The sequence below is a fragment of the Bufo bufo genome, chromosome 1 (genome assembly GCF_905171765.1).
Source record: "Bufo bufo chromosome 1, aBufBuf1.1, whole genome shotgun sequence".
Lineage (NCBI taxonomy): Eukaryota > Metazoa > Chordata > Amphibia > Anura > Bufonidae > Bufo > Bufo bufo.
The window spans coordinates 690,683,304-690,708,221 of NC_053389.1; positions in this window are offsets into that span (position 1 = coordinate 690,683,304).

The following is a 24,918-nucleotide window of genomic DNA, read 5'->3' on the forward strand; positions in this document are numbered from 1 at the left end:
TCCTCAGGGTAATTAAATTATTCCAGTGAAAGCTGCCCTCCAAAAGCCATATTGTGCTCCATCTGTTCTAAGCTCTGCCGTGCGCCCATGCAGCAGTCGATAACCACATATGGGGTGTTGCTGTGTTCAGAAGAAAATGGGTAACAAATTTTGTGGTGACATTCTCCTGTTACCCCTTGTGACAATGATAAACTTGGGCCTGATGTTACAAACTTTGTTAATCCTTTAGGTGCTCCACAAGAATTAAAGAAAAATGGAGAGGAAATTTCAAAATTTTAATATTTTTTTTCCCTATAACACAGCAAGGGTTAACAGCCAAACTAAGCTCAAAATCTATTATCCTGATGTCCTGCCTAAAATGACATATTTCAGTAAAATATGTCATTTTTCTTTTTTACAGCCAATGGCTTCTAAATTGTATGAAAGGCATATTGGGCCAAAGCGCTCACTACACCCCTTGAAAAATTCCTTGGGGGATGTAGTTTCCAAAATGGGTCACTTTTTGGGGGGTTTCCACTGTGGGGTACCTCAGGGTAACTTCAAATGTGACACAGCTCCTGAAAATTATTCCAGTGAAATCTGCCCTCCAAAAGCCATATTGTGCTCCATCTGTTCTAAACTCTGCTGTGCGCCCATGCAGCAGTCGACAATCACATATGGGGTGTTACTAGTGCTGAGCGGCAGGGGCAATATTCGAATTTGCGATATTTCGTGAATATTTTATAGAAAATTTGTCATATATTCTCAAATTCGAGAAAAAAAATCGGCAATGTAACATTTGCATAATGTGGGCGAAATACAGGCGTGGGTCACTTATGCTACATTTTTCAAGCTGGTATAAGTTTCCTGAGACTGGAGAAAATAGTTGACATGGCACAACATTAGAATAGCTTTATTTGCAAATAGAGAGCTCCAATATATTTGCGCTTGCAAATTTTCTTCAATAGTAAGGGGGTCAACTTTTCTATTGGTTGCTAGGGATGTTGCTAAGCTGTGACAAAGCCTTCTCATTGGCCCACAAGCTAGTAGAAGGGAGGGATGATCACCTGATGTGTACTGTTAAAAAAAATTAAAAATATTAGATTTTACGAATATATAGCGCTCAACACTAGGTGTTATTATAAACTTCCGAATCAGGATAATAGATATTGAGCTTAGTTTGGCTGTTAACCCTTGCTGTGTTATGGGAAAAAAAATATTTACATTTTGAAATTTCATCTCCATTTCCTTTAATTCTTGTGGAGAATCTAAAGGATTAACAAAGTTTGTAACATCAGTTTTGAATAACTTGAGGGGTGTAGTTTCTAAAATGCGGCCATTTTTGGGTGATTTCTACTATGTAAGGCCCACAAAGTGGCTTCATAACTGAACTTGCCCTTAAAAAAGTGGGTTTTAGAAATTTTCTTAAAAAATCAAAGAATTGCTTCTAAAATTCTAAGCCTTCTAATGTTCTAAAAAAATAAAATTACATTTTCAAAATGATGCCAACCAACGTAAAGTAGACATATGGGAAATATAAAGTAATTAGTGATGATCAAGCATACTCGGGCGAACATCTGATCGGCTGGAGCATCTTGATGCTCGGCACATGGCAGTACTAGCCCGAGTACCGCATGTGCTCAAGCACCATGCTCAAGACTCCTCCCCGCACGTTTTTTGCCTGCTATGCAGGCAATAAACGTGCAGGTAAGTACTACCCTCACTGTAATGTCAGTAGCCATGTTCTCTACTGGCATTACAGTGATTAGCTGGCCGAAACGCATCATCAGGTGCTATATAGCACCCGATGACGCATTTTCGGCTCATTCGTAGTCAGGGAGAGGTGAGCAAAGGAAGGGACAGAGAGTGTAGGGAGTGTAATTGAATATTTTTTTGCACAAAAATGTTTCAGAGACCCAAAAGTTCTTGTAAGGACTATTGTGTGAGACAGCAGCAATATATGTTTGTAGCGCAACCTGCACTAAATTGCTCAGTGTTAGGGAGAGCTGTGCATAGGAAGGGACAGACAGAGCAGGGAGTGTAATAGGAAGATTTTTATACAAAAAACTATTCAGAGACCCAAAAGTCCTTTTATGGACTATTGTGTGTGACAGCAGCACTTTATATTTTTAGCACATATTGCGCTAAATACTGTGTGTAACGGTCACGTCCACACACACACGGGGGAAAGGATAGTGACCACTGCGCTCCACCCTCACCCCTGGCCCTGCCTACTTGCCTCACGAGTCCTGATGACAGGGTACAACTGGACGAAAGTCCCTAACTTAGGATACGTGCAGGGAAGACAGACAAGACAAAATACGGAACATGAACGGACCGGGTCAGAACCAAGAGAGCTACGCAGTACAAAGGGTTAAGCAAAGAATGGTCAGGAGAAGCCGAGGTCAAATACCAGGAGAGTAGAGAAGTACAAGAGGGAGTAGTCAGGTGGGAGCCGAGGTAACAATACCAGGACGGATGCGCAGTACAGGAGGAGCAGGCAAAGGATCGTCAGGGAACGGAATCAGGTGAGTATTCAGTAGTCCAACAAATAGCCAGGAACCTAGAAACTAACAGGCAACCTGTGTCTAGCAGGCTGCCTGTATTTATAGTGGGGAGTGAGGGTCATGTGACGTGGCCAGCATCACATGACCGACAGACCAACCAGTCGAGCACCGAGTGATCAGCTCGGCGCTCAAGGCAGACCCAGGAGCAGGAAGCCACCCAGCAGTAATGCCGCCCTGGGAATGAGGTCAAACACAGATCCTTATTCCTAAAGCTAAGCAACAGTTCTGCGGGCAATGGGGGACCGAGTGCACCTTCGGAACCCCGTTACACCGTGTAATAGGCCGCTGCAGATAATTAAATTATCCACGCCACATCTTCTGTTTAAAGTGTGCATATCCGTAAAATATCAGTGACATCCAGTGCTCTTTTTCCGTAAACGGTGTCCGCTACGGACAGTTAAATTATCCGCGCCACATCTCCTGTTTAAAGTGTGCGCATCCCTAAAATATCAGTGACATTCAGTGCGCTTTTTCCGTAGATGGTGATTGCTGCGGACAGTTAAATCATCTGCGCCACATCTCCTGTGTGAAGTGTGCGCATCCCTAAAATATCAGTGACATTTAGTACACTTTTTCCGTAGACAGTTAAATTATGCGCACCACATCTTCTGTCGTGTGTGCATCCCTAAAAGATCAGTGACATCCAGTGTACCTTTTTCCGTAGACACTGCGAACAGAGACATTACCTGTGGTACCTGTCCTGTATAAAGTTTCCTAATCACAATTACCTTTGTAAATTTTAATGTGCATACAATTCCAAATCCTACGCTACTGTACGTGTGACATACTTTTAAGCATATATCACACTTAAAATGAAGAAGGCGAGCAGTAAGGGACGGGGAAGTGGCCGTGATGCTGATGGTGCACGCAGAGGCCGTGGCCCTGGGCGCGGAGAAACAGTGCCTACTGCCAGAGCACAAGAAAAACAGTTATCCATGATACCTAGATTCATGTCCGAGTTTGCAGGGCGAAGCAGGTCACCACTCTTGAAGTCAGACCAGTGCGACCAGGTGGTCGATTGGATTACAGCAGATATTGCTTCCAGTCAGTTGAGCACCACCCTGTCTTCCACCAAGTAGCCAGGAGTCTGCTCAACACAATCCTCTCCCTGATCCTCCTTCCTCGCACCATGTACAGTCTGGCCAAACAATTGATCCCACACTCAGATATTCCGAGGACCTCTTTTCATCGACATTACTTGATTTGACCCTCTTACCAAGCCCGCTTGAAGAGGGACATGAGATCTTGTGCCCTGATGCCCAACCTCTTGAGCATCTACAGTCACAAGAACATGATAATGGGGAATGGCAATTAGTGTTTAATGAGGTGGATGATGATGAGACACCGTTGACAATGAGTCAACAGCAATTACTGTCTCAAGAGTTGATGAAGAAGATGAGACACAGTTGTCTATCACTGAGGTTGTGGTTGTGTGGTTGTGTGGTTAGGTCAACAAATCAGGAGAATGATCAGAGTGAGGAAGTGGAAGAGGAGATGGTGGACGATGAGGTCACTGACCGAACCTGGGAAGGTGGAAAGTTGAGCGAGTACAGCAGTACAGAGGGGGAGGGATCTGCAGAACCACAACAGGCTGAAAGAAGCAGTGGGGTGGCAAAAGGGAGAAGGCGGGCCACATCAAAACCTTATGTAAACCTCCATGGCCGAGGGGTAGATATTCTGCAGTATGGCTCTTTTTGGAACAAAGTGCGGACGACAAAATAATTGTTGTTTGCAACCTGTGCCATATGAAAATGAGCCGGAGTGTGAACACTAGCAACCTCAACACCACCAGCATGATCAGCCACATGGCCAACAAGTGCCGTAATAAGTGTGACGAACGCCAGGGTCCACAATCTGTGTCTGCGGGTCACACCACTGCCTCCTCTTCCCCTATGTTACGTGCTGGCCAATCCCCTGTCGAAGGATCAGGCCCGGATGCCTCCCGCCCTGCACATGGACCATTGTAAGCACCATCAGCGACTACATCCACTTCCGTGTCCCAGCGCAGCGTCCAAATTTCCTCCCCCATGCTTTTTAACGCAAGTGAAAATACCCAGCCACCTACCCACAGGCCATAGCACTAAAAGTGCAGCTTTCCAAATTACTGACCCTGGAAATGTTGCCATTTAGGCTTGTGGACACTGAGGCCTTCCGCAGCCTGATGTTGGTGGCCGTCCCGCGTTACGCAGTCCCCAGCCGACACTGTTTTTCAAGGTGTGTCGTGCCTGCCTTACACCAACATGTGTCCTGTAACATCACACGTTCCCTGACCAACGCAGTTACTGGGAAGTTCTACTTAACCACAGACACATGGACAAGTGCATTCGGCCAGGGATACCACATTTCCCTGACGGCACACTGGGTACATGTTGTGGAGGCCGGGAGTGAGTCATAGCCTGGGATAACACAGGTTATACTGACGCCAAGGATTGCGGGCCCTAGGTCGATCAGGGTTTCCACCAGCACCTACGTTAGTGGCTCCAAACCCCACTTCTCCTCCTCCACCTCCACATTCACCTCTGATTTATCCGTGTGCAGCACCAGTCAGTCATTAGTTGGTAGCTGGAAGCAGTGTAGCACTGTAGTGGGGCAGCGGCAACAGGCCGTGCTGAAGCTGATATGCTTAGGGGACAAACAGCAGAGCTGTGGCAGGGGATAAGAGACCAGACTGAGCCGTGGCTCTCGCCACTCAACCTAGAACCAGGCATGGTTGTGTCTGATAATGGCCGTACTTTGGTGGCTGCTTTGGAGCTCAGAAAGCTCAGACACATCCCATGCCTAGCCCATGTGTTCAACCTTGTGGTTCAGCGGTTTCTCAAAAACCTACCCCAATTTTCCTGAGCTAATGGTGAAGGTGCGCCATGTGTGTGCACATTTCCGCAAGTCATCGACAGCTTCAGCCGGTCTATCAACGCTGCAGCAGCACTTGAAATTGCCAGCTCACTGGCTGTTGTTTTATGTGAGCTCGACGTTCCACATGTTGGCCAGGCTTTGTGAGCAGCAGAGGGCAGTATTAAAATACCAGCTGCAACATGGTCGTCACCTTTCCAGTCAGCTTCCGCTATTCACAAGCAAGGAGTAGGCCTGGATGTCTGCCCTCTGTGAGGTTTTAAGAAACATTGAGGAATCAACATAGATGGTGAGCGGCGATAACGCTATTATCAGCGTAGCCATCCCACTTCTGTGTCTACTGAAACGCTCGCTGCTCACAATTAAGGACGACGCTTTGCATGTGGAAGAGGTGGAAATGGGGGAAGACATTACACAGGGTGATAGCCAAATCACCCTCAGTTCACCTTCTCAGCGAGAATTGGACAATAAAGAGGAGGAGCAGGAGACGGTTGCCTCCGCTACAGAGGGTAGTACCCATGGAAGTTTAATTCTATCTGTTCAGCGGGGTTGAGCAGAAGAGTAGTATCCTGATGAAGACAGCGAAGTCTTGCCTGTTGGCACTCTGGCACATGTGGCTGACTTCATGTTAGGCTGCCTTTCCCATGACCCACGCGTTATACGCATTTTAGACAAAATGGATTACTGGTTGTTCACCCTTCTGGACCCCTGCTACAAAGAGAACTTCTCATCTCTCATTCCTCAGGTGGAGAGGACGAGCAAAATGGTGCAATACCAGAAGATCCTTGTTGACAACGCTGGCGGCAGAGTCCGTAGCTCCTTGGCCAACCGAGGAGGGGAGACAAGGGGAACACACAGCAGTTCCAACAGAGGCAGGGCAACACTCTCCAAAGCCTTGGACAGTTTCATGACACCCCTCAAGCACCCTCAACTTAATGCGCGGCCCAGTGTCACAAGGAGGGAAACATTTTGGAAGATGGTGAAGGAGTACATAGCAGACCGTGTCAGCGTCCTCAATGATCTCTCAGTGCCTTACAACTACTGGGTGTCCAAGCTGTACACGTGGCACAAACTGGCTCTCTATGCTTTGGAGGTTTGTTTGAGTGGGTATTTAGTGCTGCTGGTCGCATTATAACAGATAAGCGTATCCGCCTGTCAACTGAAAATGCTAACAGGTTGACTGTTATAAAAATGAACAAGGCCTGGATTGACCATGGCTTCTTGACTTCACCAGAGGAAAACTGATGAACATAAAGACACTTTAAAAGTGTTGTTTATAATGTACTGAATACACTATATTCCCATGAACCCCTTCCACCACAAACAAGGGTATATGTTTGAATCTTCCTTTTCTCATCCTCCTTCTCCTCTTCCATCATATCAACATGCTTATTTGTCGCATATAATGCCCCTGTATATATGCCCTTTGCATATAATGTTTTACATGCTCAGCTCAGCTGCAGGGCCTTGCATATAATTTTTTTACAGGGTCAGCTCACCAGCAGGCCCTCACATATAATTTTTTACAGGTTTAGCTCACCAGCAGGCCTTCATCTACAATCTTTTACAGGGTCATCTCACCAGCAGGCCCGCACATAAAATCTTTTATAGGGTCAGCTCACCTGCAGGCGCGCACCTAAAATCTTTTACAGGGTCAGATCACCTGCAGGCCCTTACCTAATTATACCTAATAGGTAATTTGTGCGCATGCTGCCTTGCTTGGATGTGGTAGCCGTAGCTGTTTCTTAGACTCCCTCTCCGGAATCGAACCCTGAACTGCTGTTACCCGTTAAAGTTGATAGGCCAGACATCCGAATGGATTGTCGGCGTCACGGGGATGCGCCGTCAGCCCCAGGTTATCTAGAGTCCCCAAAGTGGCAGCAGGCCCTCACCGATAATGTTTTAGATGGTCAAATCAGCAGGCCCTTGCTCCAATTTTTTTAAAGGTGACCAGTAGAGATGTCGCAAACATAAAATTTTCAGTTCGCGAACGGTGAACGTGAACTTCCGCAAATCTTCGCGAACGGGCGAACCGGGCGAACAGCCATAGACAAGCGAATTTTAAAACCCACAGGGACTCTTTCTGGCCACAATAGTGATAGAAAAGTTGTTTCAAGGGGACTAACACCTGCACTGTGGCATGCCGGAGGGGGATACATGGCAAAACTCCCATGGAAAATTACGTAGTTGACGCAGAGTGTGGTAAGTTGAATTCACAATGCGATTAATATAACCTGTATTAATCGCATTGCTATTACAACTTAGATCTGAGTTCCTAATGGTTGTATTGCTAGAATTGACAAATATAACGAATATAGCACTATATTCTCAATCTTCGTTATATTCTAGCAATACAACCATTAGGAACCCAGCTCTAAGTTGAATTTGCAATGCGATTAATATAACGTGTATTAATCGCATTGAGATTACAACTTAGTCAAATTTGTGACACTGCAGCTTCAGAATGAATCTAAGGTGGATGCTGTCCTTGCTTTTTTAAAAGGAGGTGGGAGGGTCTGGGAGGGAGGGTATGCTGATTGGCTGGAATGTGTCACGAGTTGGAGGTCCCAGGAGAGACCACCGTGTCGTCAAGCAATAAACAAATGGAAATCATGTACAGACACACAAGAGTTTATTGCACAAACAAAAACCAGGGAAGGTAGCACAGACAAAACATGAGCTCTATGTACAATCAGCACAGTGGGAGAAAACCCCCACTGCGCCACTGTCTAGTAATACTCCAGAGGGGCGTGACTAAGCAACTCCTGGTATTCCCTAAGGCCCCAGATGGTAGGGTTAGACTTTGCAGCAGGAAGTTGCCAGGGTCCACTCCAGAGCGTGAACTAGACAGCGACAGCAAGAACGAATGGACAACAGGTACCAGAAGGTACCGACGGCACATAGGCAAACATAACATAGACAGGCAAATACAAACAGGGCAACTAATAGCACAAGCAGGAGTACATAGCAAGGAAACAGGAGTGACAATGAGCAGAGAAGGACTTGCTCCTCCAGTAGTAAACTGCATGGCCTTACCCATGGCACTCTGCTGCAAAGAAAGGTGCAGCAAGGGCTTGCTGAACAGAGTCATGAATACACACAAGGTAACTAAAACATAACTGGCAGAACAGATAATAGAAACACAGGAAACAGGGCATCAAAGTGGACGGGAATGAACAAGTAGGAAACCCACAGAGCACAGACAGACAGTCAGACACAGATCCCATGGGTCAGCAGCATGGGAGAGTGAGTACAAACAGGAGCAGGACAAGACAACACACACCAGGAGAGCTGACACAGAACTGAGGAAACCTCAGCCTTATATACAGGTTCCATGGGTGCAGCAGAGAGGCCACACCCATGGAGCAGACAGAGAGGTTTAACTCCTAATAGACACACAGGGGAGTTAACCCATAAAGAACCACAAATAACACAGGAACGAAACTTCAGCGAGGAGCGCCGAACGAGCAAGGACGGAAGGTCACAGCCAGAGGTAACGACTGTGACAGAATGTGTCTGCTGACTGTGAGGTACAGGGTCAAAGGTTACCTCCACTTGCAGAGTCAGGCTGCTCAAGCATAATGGCATATCATAGACAGGATCGCATCCTGGCCATCAATTGTAGAACAGTGTAGGGAGTCCCTGCGCCCTCACTCCCCTAGGCAGCTCTGCAAGGGGTGGCAACCAGTCCTCTTCGCAGTCTAGGCCAGATTGCTGGTGGCCATTATAAATCATTCCATGAGAACCATTTTAATGTCAGTGTCTCCCTGCGAGCTAATTCCACTAGTTAATAGACAACACTGTTTTGTGAGAGACATCTTTTTTTTTATATTATTATACTATGGAGCATTGGCACTAAGTCTCAATATACAGTTGGTCTCCTTACAGGGGGTTATCCCATTTTGCTGCCTCCATGGCGAGATGAAACTAAGCAGCAGCCCTAATGGAGTGAATGAGAGCTACATAAACAGTGTATCAGAGCAACCAATGCTGCTTCACTAACTCCCAGATAACCATTTTAAAGAGAGCCAGTACCTCCCCCAAGCTAAGCATTGGCATAGTTAACATCTGTCCAAGGACTATAAAGAGGAATGGAATGCACTGTTTACCAAGTACGTTTTTTAGTTATCGTTGTAGGAATGTCTAGTGGTGGTTGTATGCTCATGTATTTTCTATTTTACTTATCTACACAGTTAAAGTAGCCCGGTACCATCTGTGGATTTGAAACTACATTAGAACAGATTTATTGAACTGACCATCTTCATCATTACACCGAGAAAAAAAATTACAATTTTATGAAGCGTTGGACTGGCCCACCAGAGTACCAGAGGCACCCAGGCTCTGATGTCATAGTGGGCCCAAAGGTCTACTTGGAAATAATCATTTGGAGCTGCCTTTGGAGCCAATAATTTGCAACTAAGGTCTATTTCTTTGAATCAAAACCTATTAGGCTATTGATGATATGGTGGTTGGACCCAGATAATAAGTTCCACAGGTGGGGCCAAGGTACCCCAGTCTGACCCTGTGTTTGTGTATTGATTAATATGAATAGCTAATTCCTGCATTTATATTTTTTTTTCCCTGAAGATTTCATTGTCTTTTTCACTATGAGTCTCTGCACACACTAGTGTCATGGTTTCTGTAGGTGTAGGATCCAAAACTGTAGTGATAAACCTTTTTCTAACAGTGACAGCAAAAATACCCAAAACGTTTATATTGAGTGGTCATGGTTTGTCACGGCTGAATTATAAAGTGGGAAAAATAACTACCAACTTCACATGAAGTGCATCTTTTACACTTTCCATCTGTGTAACTGGTTCACCCAAAGGCACACACAACTCAGACTTTTTTTTTTACATATACATGATATATTTATTTTTACACAATTTATTAGGGTGACAGTAGGAATAACAAATGTGGTGAAATAAAATGACCAATTATAAACAATTTTCAGTTTTTCCCTGTTAAGCCTTCTATTTTCATGTGATATATTATTGCCCATTTCAATCACTTGACTTGTATAATCTCATTCTCAGAAAGAGCTAAAAAAAAAGAAAAAAGGAACTGTGAAAGATGTAATACTTGAACATTTTATCACATTACCTCTAGGTACATGATTTATGCCCTATAAACATGATAAGATTTTTATTTCATCATTAGGGAAGTCATAAAAGACCTTTAGAGGCATTAGCTTATACAGAACAATAGCCAACATGATTAAAGGCTCCTCAGTGTAAGTGTGATTCGAAAACTACTGTGGTCCTACCGGAATTGAAGTCATTATGCTGTAAAAGTAACTTTATCCATCTAACAAAAACAGATAGATTTTTTAACAAGAACTGGGCCTGAAAAGTCATTGTCAATTTTCAGGTATGTTTCCTGGATGTAGATGGATGATATTTTCTTAGAAACATGAAACGTGGTAGTTTTTCAGTGTGGGCAACATGCATGAGTTAAATATCCGAACAAAAACACATTACAATGTGACCTTTGGGCTAGATTTATATGCCTTACCAGAGATAAACATCTGTCAGGTCACTGGAGGAATGAACCAAATAAAAGCAGGGCCTCCCAACTGACTCACTACTCAATGGACTGTTGCAGCAGAGGTCACATATCTTGATACAAATAACATGAAAAAGTAGACAGGATTTTTTGTGGTTTATTTTACACAACAAGAGGACGGTCTACAAATTTGGACTACAACAATTGATACAGAACTTTCAGAGAAGATAGCTAAAATATTTTGCTTATCAGAAAAGAAAGTTATAGTAACATAATATATGTTGGGGATTTTTGGAGGGGCTGTGTTAAAGTGGCAGCTTGCAGCCGCTGCTGTCCTGCTTGCCCTGCCTGGTGGTCTGGGCACGCTTCCCACTTTCTTCTTCCCGGTGGCTCTGAGTCCTTCCAAACACTATAGCCTTTCATCTCCCCATAGGGTGTGAACAAGCTTCCTCCAGCTCTTAAAGGAGCAGTGCGCAAGTACCCTAATCTTCCTCGGCCAGTGACTGCCAACCCTGAGATACTTAAGACACCTTCTCCTGTGGGAGGATGCCTGATCAATAGTTTGTATAGCTTGCCAGTTCCTTGCAAAGGTGTACTATATTCTGCTGTCTGCCCATATATTTAGTTTCTTCCTGTTTACAGGATACTGACCTGTCCCTAACCTACATTCTCACCCTTCACTGCCAGTCTTATCCTCGGATGGTTTCTGTAAAAGCATGTACTCTTCCAGCCATGCCTCGGCCTGTCCCAGACTATGATTTTTTTTCTTACTCCTTGATGCCCTGCAATGATATTTGTAACCCCCTAGGCAGGGGCACAGCTAGAAATGACTGGGCCCCACAGAAAATTTTTGAACAGAACCCCCCATACATGGCAACTTGCCCAAAACCTCATCCCCCCATGCAACCCTGATAGCAAATTTTTGAACAGCCCCCCAAACAGCAACTTCTCCACAACCCTATCCTCCCATGTAATCCCCACTCCTGCCGCTAGTCTAGATCACAAACAACTGCAGATAACAGTAAAGTCTGCCACCTCTATGGAGAGAACTAGAAATTCCACTTTAATGGCAGAGCTATGCACTTCCTAGTACAAGCTATCACAAGAGGTGGGAAGGGTAGCCACTCACATCATCTGCTTGTAGTCAGTACAGTAACAGCAATAAATGATGAGCTGGCCTCGGGTCCTTCAGCTTATAATACACTGGTAAGACTATGTCCACTGTTTCTTTACACCATGTTTCCATCAGGTGAAGAAGAGGGACAAGAACTGTGGGTGAACTAGGAAGTGCAGAGCTGTGGAGGCGCACACACTGCATGTACTGAACAGTGAGAGTAATGGCTGCAGTCACCTCAGCATGGTCGCTTCATGTACTGCTCTGCCCTCAGAAGCATTTTATAAAGAAGTTAAAGAATTTAGATAAAATCATGATGCCCCACCCTGTTCTCTGCCCAGCGATCCTACATTACTACAGCCATGCTCCATGTACCAGCTCTAACAGATAATCATTAGTCTTGATCGAGCATGCTCTGCCGAACACTTGTTCGGCTTGAGCATCTCGATGAACGGCAAATGGCGGTACTTGGCCGAGCACCTCATGTGCTTGAGCGCAATGCTCGAGTCTCCTCCCCGCATGTTTCTTGGCTACGCAGCCAACAAACATGCAGGGAGGTATTGGCACGCACTGTAATGCTGTAGCCATGTTGGCTACTGGCATTACAGTAATTGGCTGGCCGGAACACATCATCGGGTGCTGACAAGTGTTCGGCTCAGTCTTAGTCAGGGAGAGCTGAGCATAGAAAGGGAAATACAGTGTAGGGAGTGTTATTGGAAGATTTTTATTACAAAAACTTTTCAGAGACCCAAAAGTCATTTTAAGGACAATTGTGTGTGACAGCAGCAATATATATTTTTAGAGCATCCTGCTCTAAATAGCGTCTAATAGGCCGCTACGGACAGTTAAATTATCCGTGCCACATCTCTTGTGTAAAGTGTGTGCATCCCTAAAATATCAGTGACATCCAGTGTATTTTTTCCGTAGACGGTGTCCGCTGCGAACAGTTAAATTATCCGCACTACATTTCCAGTGTAAAGTGTGCGCATCAAAAAAAATATCTGTGACAGGGGGTGGAGCTTGGCCGCTGAAAGCAATGGACGTGTGAGCCTGCAGCTCCGCCGTAGTGCACCCCAGGACTGCCTTTTTAAAAGCAATAAAAGCTACTAAACATGGTAAAAAATACCAAGGACCGTTCCGGAGACTTACTGGCTTCTCCAAAGCTGAATCCCAGCCAAATGGACCTGCAAAAGTGCTGGAAAAAGCAAGGCTCTCAACCAGCTAGGAACTTATCTAAAATGGCGGCAGCAGCTGCAAGCGAGGGAGAACAAGCAGCAGACTCAGATAGAGACAGTGTGGTGGAGAGTGATTGTGGCAAGTCTGCTTCTGTCCCTATTACCAAGGCCTTTCTGAGGAAAACAATCCTTCAGGCCATGAGACCTGTGATGGAAGAATTAGCTGATATAAAGGTGGACTTAAAACACAGAGGCCACAGGGTTGAGGGTCTGGAAATGACGTAATCCAGTATTGTAGCCTTCTCTGAAGCAGTAGCGATGAGCTCCTCCCAACATACTGAATTCATCAATAAAGCCCTGTTGCTCATTGAAGAGCAAGAGAACCGTTGCCGCAGGAAAAATATTAGAATCATAGGCCTACCAGAGCACTTTGCGCCAGAATCCCTAAGGAAAGTGGTGCATGAAATTTTCAGTACTCTCCTAAGCCCAGAGAGGGCTGCCGGAATAGTGGTGGAACGCATACATAGAGCATTACGCCCCAAACTGAAACAAGGAGAACCACCACGAGATATAATTTGTGGCATATTATCTTATGTGGACACTTATCAGATACTCACAGTGGCTCGAAAAAAACAGCCCACCATATAAGCTGAGGCTACCATCCATTTTTATCAAGATTTTGCTCCAGCCACTCTAGCCAAGCGGATGATTTTACACCCACTTCTCGAAGTCCTTCGGTCGCAGAACATACAATACTCATGGCTTTTTCCATTTGGGCTAGTGGTTTGGCTGAATGGGAGACGACTAACAGTGCACACTCTGCCTGACTTGGACAAACTATTGGCAGCGTTAGAGATCCAACCGCTTCAAATCCAATCCTGGATGCCTATGCTGGATGAGCAGGATCTACCACATCTGCCTAAGGTGGAGCCTTGAAAAACCACGCTCAGGAACCAAGTACCCAAAGAGAAGAAGAGAAATCCCTAGGCAATGGCCTCAATTATCTGACTCTGCCATTCTTTTTCTTCCCTAAACGCCAACTACATGTGCCTCAATAAGGATGTTAGATGGCACAGGCAAATGTGAAGGTTAGGGGTCATTGACCCAACAACTTATGCTTTGGTGCTCCCTACTAGTACCATTTTAGGGGGCTAGAGTTCTCAGGTTTTACCACTAATATTACGTTTCTTTATCTATAGTTAGTTGATTTCATTGAAGCTCAGATTATGATCAGCTCCGAACCAGTTTCCGGTTTTTCTTAAGATTGGCTAAACCCTCTACCCCCCACCACCACCCCTTGACTTTCACTCCCCCTTTCTCAGGCGCTGTGACAGCCTTGAAGCATTGGAAAACACAAGATTTAAGATGACTTAGGTGAAGATATCATGGTGCCCCCCCCCCCCCATCATCCTCATTTACCTGCTTCTACCTTGGTATAGCTTCCATGGTGGCACTGGGGTGTTATTTTTTCTAGTGTGTCTTAGCAGGCAGGGCATACATACTATAAATATTATTTAGTTACAGCTTTCACGCAGTTTTAAGTTTGTACTATATTCTTCACTTACCTGTTGGGAGGTTTTCTTTTTACTCGCCTCCTAGTTGTATTAGTGCTCGTATTTATATTGGTGTTGTCTCATCTAACGTCTTCCCCCAAGTCTGTCTGTCCTCCTTCCTTTTCCCCTCTCCTTTCATTGCACAGCATTAGCAGTACCCTCTGTGACTGTACTGTATACCTGTTATAAATCATCTCTTTGTTTTAGAGAGTCAAGTAGAGACCTCATCATCTCAAGGAATATCTATGGTGGAAATCGAAATCACCACCCAAAATATAAAAGGTTTGAACTCACCTCATAAGAGACATCACACTATTTACATGCTCCATAAGCTTAAGGCTACTTTCACACTTGCGGCAGTGTGATCCGGCGGGCAGTTCCGTCGTCGGAACTGCCCGCCGGATCCGCCGATCTGCCGCTGACTGAAAGCATTTGTGAGACGGATCCGGGTGCGGATCCGTATCACAAATGCATTGCAAGGACGGATCCGTCTCTCCGCTTGTCATGCGGACCGATGGATCCGTCTTGTACATTTTTTCACATTTTTACCGATCTGCGCATGCGCATGCCGGAACGACGGATCCGGCTTTCCGGTATTCTGAATGCCGGATCCGGCGCTAATTCATTCCTATGGGAAAAAATGCCGGATCCGGCGTTCAGGCAAGTCTTCAGTTTTTTTCGCAGGAGAGAAAACCGTAGCATGCTGCGGTTTTCTGTTTTGCCTGATCAGTCAAAACGACTGAACTGAAGACATCCTGATGCAAACTGAACTGATTACTCTCCATTCAGAATGCATGGGGATAAAACTGATCAGTTCTTTTCCGGTATAGAGCCCCTGTGACGGAACTCTATGGCCTCTTTCACACTTGCGTTGTCCGGATCCGGCGTGTACTCCACTTGCCGGAATTACACTCCGGATCCGGAAAAACGCAAGTGTACTGAAAGCATTTGAAGACGGAACCGTCTTCCAAATGCTTTCAGTGTTACTATGGCACCCAGGACGCTATTAAAGTCCTGGTTGCCATAGTAGGAGCGGGGAGCGGGGGAGCAGTATACTTACAGTCCGTGCGGCTCCCGGGGCGCTCCAGAATGACGTCAGAGCGCCCCATGCGCATGGATGACGTGATCCATGCGATCACGTGATCCATGCGCTTGGGGCGCCCTGACGTCACTCTGGAGCGCCCGGGGAGCCGCACGGACGGTAAGTACACTGCTCCCCCGCTCCCCGCTACACTTACCATGGCTGTCAGGACTTTAGCGTCCCGGCAGCCATGGTAACCACTCTGAAAAAGCTAAATGTCGGCTCCGGCAATGCGCCGAAACGACGTTTAGCTTAAGGCCGGATCCGGATCAATGCCTTCCAATGGGCATTAATTCCGGATCCGGCCTTGCGGCAAGTGTTCCGGATTTTTGGCCGGAGCAAAAAGCGCAGCATGCTGCGGTATTTTCTCCGGCCAACAAACGTTCCGTACCGGAACTGAAGACATCCTGATGCATCCTGAACGGATTACTCTCCATTCAGAATGCATTAGGATAATCCTGATCAGGATTCTTCCGGCATAGAGCCCCGACGACGGAACTCTATGCCGGAAGACAATAACGCAGGTGTGAAAGAGCCCTATGCCGGAAAAGAACAACGCAAGTGTGAAAGTAGCCTTAGACCAGTATTGCTTTCCTACAAGAAAACCACTTTAGAAATCAAAATATCCAAAAACTCCCTAATCATTACTTATCATTAATGGTTCCATAGCTGCCAGGAGACTTCTCACACAAAAGGGGTAACTATTGCATTCCACAAATCTATTCCCTTTCAGGTCACGCAATAGTTTACTGATGCTGACGACAGGGTCCTTTTTCTTAAAGTGACTGTGGCATCTACGAAATTCACGCTAGCAAACATTTACGTCCCAAACACAAAGCAAATACCATGGTTGCTACAGGTGCTGGAAGACCTGAAGGTGTTTGCAGAATGCCAGATTGTTTTAGGGGTAGACCTAAATCTAGTATTTTATACAATGATAGACTCATCATCACAGCGCTTCCACATAATCCAAAAGGCAATCGGGAGACTTCGGACTAAACTACAGGAATTGGGACTAATAGATTTATGGAGACAGCTTCACCCTCAAACAAAAGACTACACCTTTAGGTCAGCTGCACACAACTCCTTTCAAAGACTAGACCACGTATTCGCCACAAAGTCAGTGCTTTTACAAATAAAATCAGCTTTCATAGGTAATATTATCATCTCTGACCATGCATGTTCTATCACCTTAACCATGAAGCAGTTATCCAAAGGAGAATGGTCATGGAGATTAAAGGAGTCCCTCCTTAAAGGGGTATTCCCATCTTGATGATCATGTTTCAAAAGTTTACACTGGTGCCATACTTCATTTTCTAAATAGCTTCTATTATTTATAAGGCACCCATTTAGATAAACTGCCTTCCCTCCTACCCCATTGTTTACACTTGGCAACCCATATATACGGCCAAAGCTCCACGGTCGTATCTATAGGCCGTGCTTGCGGAGACCGCACTTACTTTTCACCCAGGCATCTGGTCATTTGCACGAGAGCGCGCACGCTGCGCGCATGCGCGTTTATTCTTTCTTCATGGCCGTCTGATACAGAGTCGCGCATGCTCTGTATACAGCGCGGCCGCAGGGGGAAAGAATGGTGGAGAATCAGCGGAAGAGGAGCTGTCTGGGCTTTCAGCTTTCAGCCGCGCAGCCCGGATCTCCTCAGTGAATGGTGAGGAGATCGGGGCTGCGCTGCTGTGTATGACTGTGCCCCCCCCCCCCCCCCCCTTTCAATTTCAGGATCGCCGAGCGGAACCCCATGCCCCCATGCAGGCACTGATGTTGGCCGTTAACCCCTTCCATCCCGAGGTCCATAGGGACTGCTGTATGGAAGGGGTTAACAGAGAAGGAGCTCCCTCCTCCCTTGGGCACTGCGCTGCTGTGTCAGCCCCGATGGTTACCATGGAAACCGGAAGCCTTCACAGGCATCCGGCTTGCCATGGTATATCTAAGCCTGATCAGGCTCCTGCTAAAGGCAGGAGCCTGACCAGGCTAAGTGTAATAGAAAATACACTGCAGTACACTATACAGTGTACTGCATTGTATTATAGAGGCATTAGACCCATTGGATCTTCAAGAATCAAGTGGGTGTGAGTCGAAAAAGTGTAAAAAATAAAATAAAATCTAGCATTTTACCATATACGCACTTTTATAATTCAGTAAGAATTAAGAAAATAAAATACCCTAAACATGTTTGGAATCGCCACGTCCGTAATGACCAGCTCTATAAAAATATCACATGACCTAACCTCTCTGGTGAACACCGTAAAAAATAAATAATAAAAACAGTGCCAAAAAAGACTTTTTTTGTCACCTACTATCACAAAAAGTGCAACACCAAGCAATCAAAAGGGCGTATACCTCCTAAAATAGTACCAATCAAACCATCACCTCATCCCGCAAAAAAATGAGCCCCTACTTCAGACAATCAGCCAAAAAATAAAAAAGCTAAGGCTCTCAGACTATGGAGACACTAAAACACTATTTTTTTTTGTTTCAAAAATGTTATTATTGTGTAAAACTTTAATAAATAATAAAAAGTATAAATATTAGGTATTGCCACGTCCGTAACAAACGGCTCTATAGAAATGTCACATGACCTAACCCCTCAGGTGAACACTGTAAAAAATAAATAAATAAAACTGTGCCAAAAAAGACTTTTTGTCACCTACTATCACAAAAAGTGCAACACCAAGCGATCAAAAGGGTGTATGCCTCCTAACATCCGTCACCACATCAAACCATCACCACAGCCCCTACCTAAGATAATCGGACAAAAAATTAAAAAGCTATGGCTCTCAGACTATGGAGATACTAAAACATATATTTTTTTTGTTTCAAATTATATTATTGTGTAAAACTTAAATAAATAAGAAAAAGTATGCATATTAGGTATCGCTTGCATCCATAACAACCAGCTCTATAGAAATGTCACATGACCTAACCCCAAAAAAAAAGTGTCAAAAAAGCTATTTTTTGTCACCTAGCATGACAAAAAGTGCAACACCAATCAATCAAAAGGGCGTATGCCCCCCAAAATAGTACCAATCAAACCGTCATCTTATCCCACAAAAAATGAGCCCCTACGTAAGACAATCTTAAAAAATAAAAAGCTATGGCTACTAAATAATACAAAAAAAAGCTATGACCTGCTGTATAGGAATAGGCAGCCTAACGCGCTCTTTTATGAGGTAATAAATTGCCATAGAAGCCAAGAGGAAGCTTTTTTGGCCTCCATCAGGTGAATACAGGCCTATGGCTACATAGTGCCAGAGGGTACTGGCAAAGTTAGATGTAGCAGAGCTGTATAGGAAGCTGTTCTGCGACAGTGCTAGAAGGTACTGGCGAAGATAGATGTAGTAGAGCTGTATAGGAAGCGGTACTGCCACAGTGCTAAAGGGTACTGGCGGAGACGGATGTAGCAGAGCTGTATAGGAAGCGGTTCTGCCACAGTGCTAGAGGGTACTGGAGAAGATAGATGTAGCAAAGCTGTATAGGAAGCGGTTCTGCCACAGTGCTGGAGGGTACTGGCGAAGATAGATGTAGCAGAACTGTATAGGAAGCGGTTCTGCCACAGTGCTAGAGGGTACTGGCGAAGATAGATGTAGCAGAGCTGTATAGGAAGCGGTTCTGCCACAGTGCTAAAAGGTACTGGTGAAGATAGATGTAGCAGAGCTGTATCCATAGTCATCTGTATCGCCGTATCCTGAGGACGGCGATACAGGTGACTATGGAGATGAGCGCAATGGAAGCACTCATCTCCCTGTGCCCTGCGGCCGCCGCCCCCCCAAGCTGCTCTGTTAGGGGGGGCACATGGGGGGGCACAGCGTGATGTAGGGAGGCGATAGCCCCCTCTGGCCCCACCTTGGCGACGCCACTGTCTAAGACTACTTTCTCACTTGCGGCAGAGTGATCCCTCAAGCAATTCCGTCGCCAGAACTGCCTGCCGGATCTGGCAAAACGTATGCCAACTGATGGCATTTGTAAGACTGATCAGGATCCTGATCAGTCTGAAAAATGCATTGAAATGCCGGATCCGTCTTTCCGATGTCATCTGGAAAAACGTATCCGGCATTTATTTTTTTCAGGACGGATCCGGCATTTTGGTATTTTGAATGCCGGATCCGGCACTAATACATTCCTATGGAAAAAAATGCCAAGTCCGGCATTCAGGTAAGTCTTCAGTTTTTTTGGCCGGAGATAAAACCGTAGCATGCTGCGGATTTATCTTTTGCCTGATCAGTCAAAAAGACAATCTGATGCAGCCTGAACGGATTAGGGTACTTTCACACTAGCGGCAAGACGGATCCGACAGGCTGTTCACGCTGTCGGATCCGTCCTACCGCTATTTTGCCGTGCCGCTGGACCGCCGCTCCGCCTCATTGATTATAATGGAAGTTTGGTGACATTTTGCTCAAACCCTGGCTCCGCTTTCCTCTCTTTTACTGATGTCCCTCCTGCCCACCCTGGCTGACTCTTCGGAAGCGGCAAGGGAAAGCCTATGGCACTTTGACAAACTGGAAACTAGGAGATGCTTTTTCAGACAAAGCCATTCCCTCAAAAGAATCCTTGACAGGGGTATTGGTTATATGCTGCTCGCCCCTTCCATTATTACACTTAACCTATTACCACCAATACATCCCGCCCCCTTGTAACCAATCTACCCACGTAAACCCCAAATAAAACTCTGACAACCGAATAGAATGTATTGGCCACAACAGCCATTTATTAACATAAAATACATAAATACATAAATAACCATAACTTCACCAGAACAACCTAACGTGGGAGGTCCTTGGAGCCCTAAAACCCTGAGCTGCCGAACCAGGGTGAGACACTTTGCTTCCAGCCGTTACCCCCAGCTTGGAAGCACCACAGAATGACCCCCTCAATCCACCACAACAGCTTGCCCATCATGGGAGTCCAGCTCCACCGTGGAGCCCTCCCAATGTCCTCAAGTTCCAATGTACCCAACTCCAAGGACCCCCCACCGCCACAGCCGCCGTGACATGCACAACCCCATTGCCAAATCGTTTCCGCCCACATGAACCACCAACACGTCAGGCGCCCTATCCATCTTTACAAAACGATGCACCTCCGGCAGCACCCCCTTCCAAATCATGCCCCTATGCCCTATCTATCTTACCAAAACCGACTCCTGGTCGAAACCCAGCTGCTGACTGTCCGGCCAAACTGCTGCCCGTTCGACCCCCCAAAAGGCATATGAATGCCCTAATATCCACACCAGGGCGGGTGCTGCACCTGAAATGAGAAAAGCAACTCAAGAACAACATTGCATGTAATAAACAGAACGTACCCACCTGCCCCTGCCGTCAGTCGCATAAACCACTTATAAGCCATTCAAGCGCACATAGGATCTAAAACGCGTAGACTCCCAACGCCCTATCCGCTTAATGACCTCCTCCCCCAAGCCCAACGTGCAGCTTCGGTCGCCGCCCCAATCCTGAAAGAGTGGCTCAAATACCCCTCACGATCCAACCCCAACCGGTTCAAACATTTAGAGAATACCACCGAAAACTGGAAATGGGACAAAAAGGATCTATCCGCGTGTGCCAACAACAGAGATATCCCCACCCCAACCCTCGCCCTATACTCTTGAAGACAATGGACCGGACACGCCGTCGTATACGCCGATCCATAGTATCCCAAAAATGCTCAATGGGTGACATGTCCGGTGAGTATGCTGGCCATGCAAGAAATGGGATGTTTTCAGCTTCCAGGAATTGTGTACAGATCCTTGCAATTTGGGGCCGTGCATTATCATGCTGCAACATGAGGTAATGGTCGTGGATGAATGGCACAACAATGGGCCTCAGGATCACATCACAGTATCTCTGTGCATTTATAATGCCATCAATAAAATGCACCTGTGTTCGTTGTCCATAACATATGCCTGCCCTACCATAACCCCACAGCCATCATGAGCCACTCAGCAAACCGCTCACCCACACAACGTCACACACACTGTCTGTCATCTGCCCTGAACAGTGAAAACCAGGACTCATCCATGAATAGAACACTTCTCCAACGTGCCAGACGCCATAGAATGTAAGCATTTGCCCACTCAAGTCAGTTACAGTTCTCAGGATGCTTTACTGTTGGCATGACACAGGACTGATGGCTACCATCAGTCCTGTGTAATGCCAACAGTAAAGCATCCTGAGACATTCATGTGTGGGGTTGCTTCTCATCCAAGGGAGTGGGCTCACTCACAATTTTGCCCAAAAACACAGCCATGAATAAAGAATGGTACCAAAACACCCTCCAACAGCAACTTCTTCCAACAATCCAACAACAGTTTGGCTCACCTTTTCTTCTCCGGACAAGCCTTTTTCCAGATGCCCCAAACAATCGCAAAGAGGCTTCATCGGAGAATATGTCTTTGCCCTAGTCCTCAGCAGTCCATTCACTATACTTTCTGCAGAAGATCAATCTGTCCCTGATGTTTTTTTTGGAGAGAAGTGGTTTCTTTGCTGCCCTTCTTGACACCAGGCCATCTTCCAAAAGTCTTCGCCTCACTGTGCGTGCAGATGCGCTCACACCTGCCTGCTGCCATTCCTGAGCAAGCTCTGCACTGGTGGCACTCCGATCCCGCAGCTGAATCCTCTTTAGGAGACGATCCTGGCGCTTGCTGGACTTTCTTGTACGCCCTGTAGCCTTCTTAACAAGAATTGAACCTCTTTCCTTGAAGTTCTTGATGATCCTATAAATTGTTGATTGAGGTGCTATCTTAGTAGCCACAATATCCTTGCCTGTGAAGCCATTTTTATGCAACGCAATGATGGCTGCATGCGTTTCTTTGCATGTTAACAATGGAAGAATAATGATTTCAAGCATCACCCGCCTTTTAACATGTCAAGTCTGCCATTTTAACCCAATCAGCGTGACATAATGATCTCCAGCCTTGTGCTCGTCAACATTCTCACCTGAATTAACAAGACGATTACTGAAATGATCTCAGCAGGTCCTTTAATGATAGCAATGAAATGCAGTTCAGGCGGATTAATGGGATTAAGTTCATTTTCATGGCAAAGAAGGACTATGCAATTCATCTGATCACTCTTCATAACATTCTGGAGTATATGCAAATTGCTATTATAAAAACTTAAGCAGCAACTTTTCCAATTTCCAATATTTATGTAATTCTCAAAACTTTTGGCCACGACTGTATATATTATATAAAGCTAAGTAAGGAATCTGCACCGTCACATTTACAATCACAAAATTTGGCACACAGGTAAATCAGGTGTTCGGGAAGGTTTTAGACGGGGTCTCAGCTCTCTAGCATGTACTGTTCCTGAGATATTCCCAAAAAATGCAAATATGGCACATCACATGACCTACATCAGCCAATAGAAGCTCTCTGGTCCTCAGTTTTCACATATACACGGTTTTACACCAGGTTTCCATAACAACCCAGCCATTTTTCTTCACTGCTGCAGGTCAGCTTTAACCGCCTCCGGACCGCCTAACGCAGGATCACATTCCGGAGGTGGCAGCTCCAGGCAGAGTCACGCATCTAGATGCGATTTTTTTTAACCCCTAACGGGTATATTAGACGCTGTTTTGATAACAGCGTCTAATATACCTGCTACCTGGTCCTCTGGTGGTCCCTTTTGCTTGGATCGACCACCAGAGGACACAGGCAGCTCAGTAATAAGTAGCACCAAACACCACCACACTACACCCCCCCTGTCACTTATTAACCCCTTATTAACCCCTGATCACCCCTGATCACCCCATATAGACTCCCTGATCACCCCCCTGTCATTGATCACCCCCCTGTCATTGATCACCCCCCTGTAAGGCTCCATTCAGTCATCCGTATGTTTTTTACGGATCCACGGATACATGGATCGGATCCGCAAAACACATACGGACATCTGAATGGAGCCTTACAGGGGGGTGATCAATGACAGGGGGGTGATCACCCCATATAGACTCCCTGATCACCCCCCTGTCATTAATCACCCCCCTGTAAGGCTCCATTCAGACGTCCGTATGTTTTTTACAGATCCACGGATACATGGATCGGATCCGCAAAACTCATACGGACGTCTGAATGGAGCCTGACAGGGGGGTGATCAATGACAGGGGGGTGATCACCCCATATAGACTCCCTGATCACCCCCCTGTCATTGATCAACCCCCTGTAAGGCTCCATTCAGACGTCCGTATGTTTTTTACGGATCCACGGATACATGGATCGGAACGCAAAACACATACGGACGTCTGAATGGAGCCTTACAGGGGGGTGATCAATGACAGGGGGGTGATCACCCCATATAGACTCCCTGATCACCCCCCTATCATTGATCACCCCCCTGTTATTGATAACTCCCCTGTAAGGCTCCATTCAGACGTCCGTATGCGTTTTGCGGATCCGTGGATCCACAAAACACGGACACCGCGGATCCGCAAAACACATACGGATGTCTGAATGGAGCCTTACGGGGGGTGATCAATGACAGGGGGGTGATAACCCCATATACGATCCCTGATCACCCCCCTGTCATTGATCACCCCCCTGTAAGGCTCCATTCAGACATTTTTTTGGCCCAAGTTAGCGGAAATTGTTTTTTTTTTTTTTTTTTCTTACAAAGTCTCATATTCAACTAACTTGTTTCAAAAAATAAAATCTCACATTAACTCACCATACCCCTCAAGGAATCCAAATGCGTAAATTTTTTTTAGACATTTATATTCCAGACATCTTCTCACGCTTTAGGGCCCCTAAAATGCCAGGGCAGTATAAATACCCCACAAGTGACCCCATTTCGGAAAGAAGACACCCCAAGGTATTCCGTGAGGGGCATAATGAGTCCATGAAAGATTGAAATTTTTGTCCCAAGTTAGCGGAAAGGGAGACTTTGTGAGAAAAAACTAAAAAAAATCAATTTCCGCTAACTTGTGTCAAACAAAAAAAATTCTATGAACTCGCCATGCCCCTCATTGAATACCTTGGGGTGTCTTCTTTCCAAAATGTGGTCACATGTGGGGTATTTATACTGCCCTGGCATTTTAGGGGCCCTAAAGCGTGAGAAGAAGTCTGGGATCCAAATGTCTAAAAATGCCC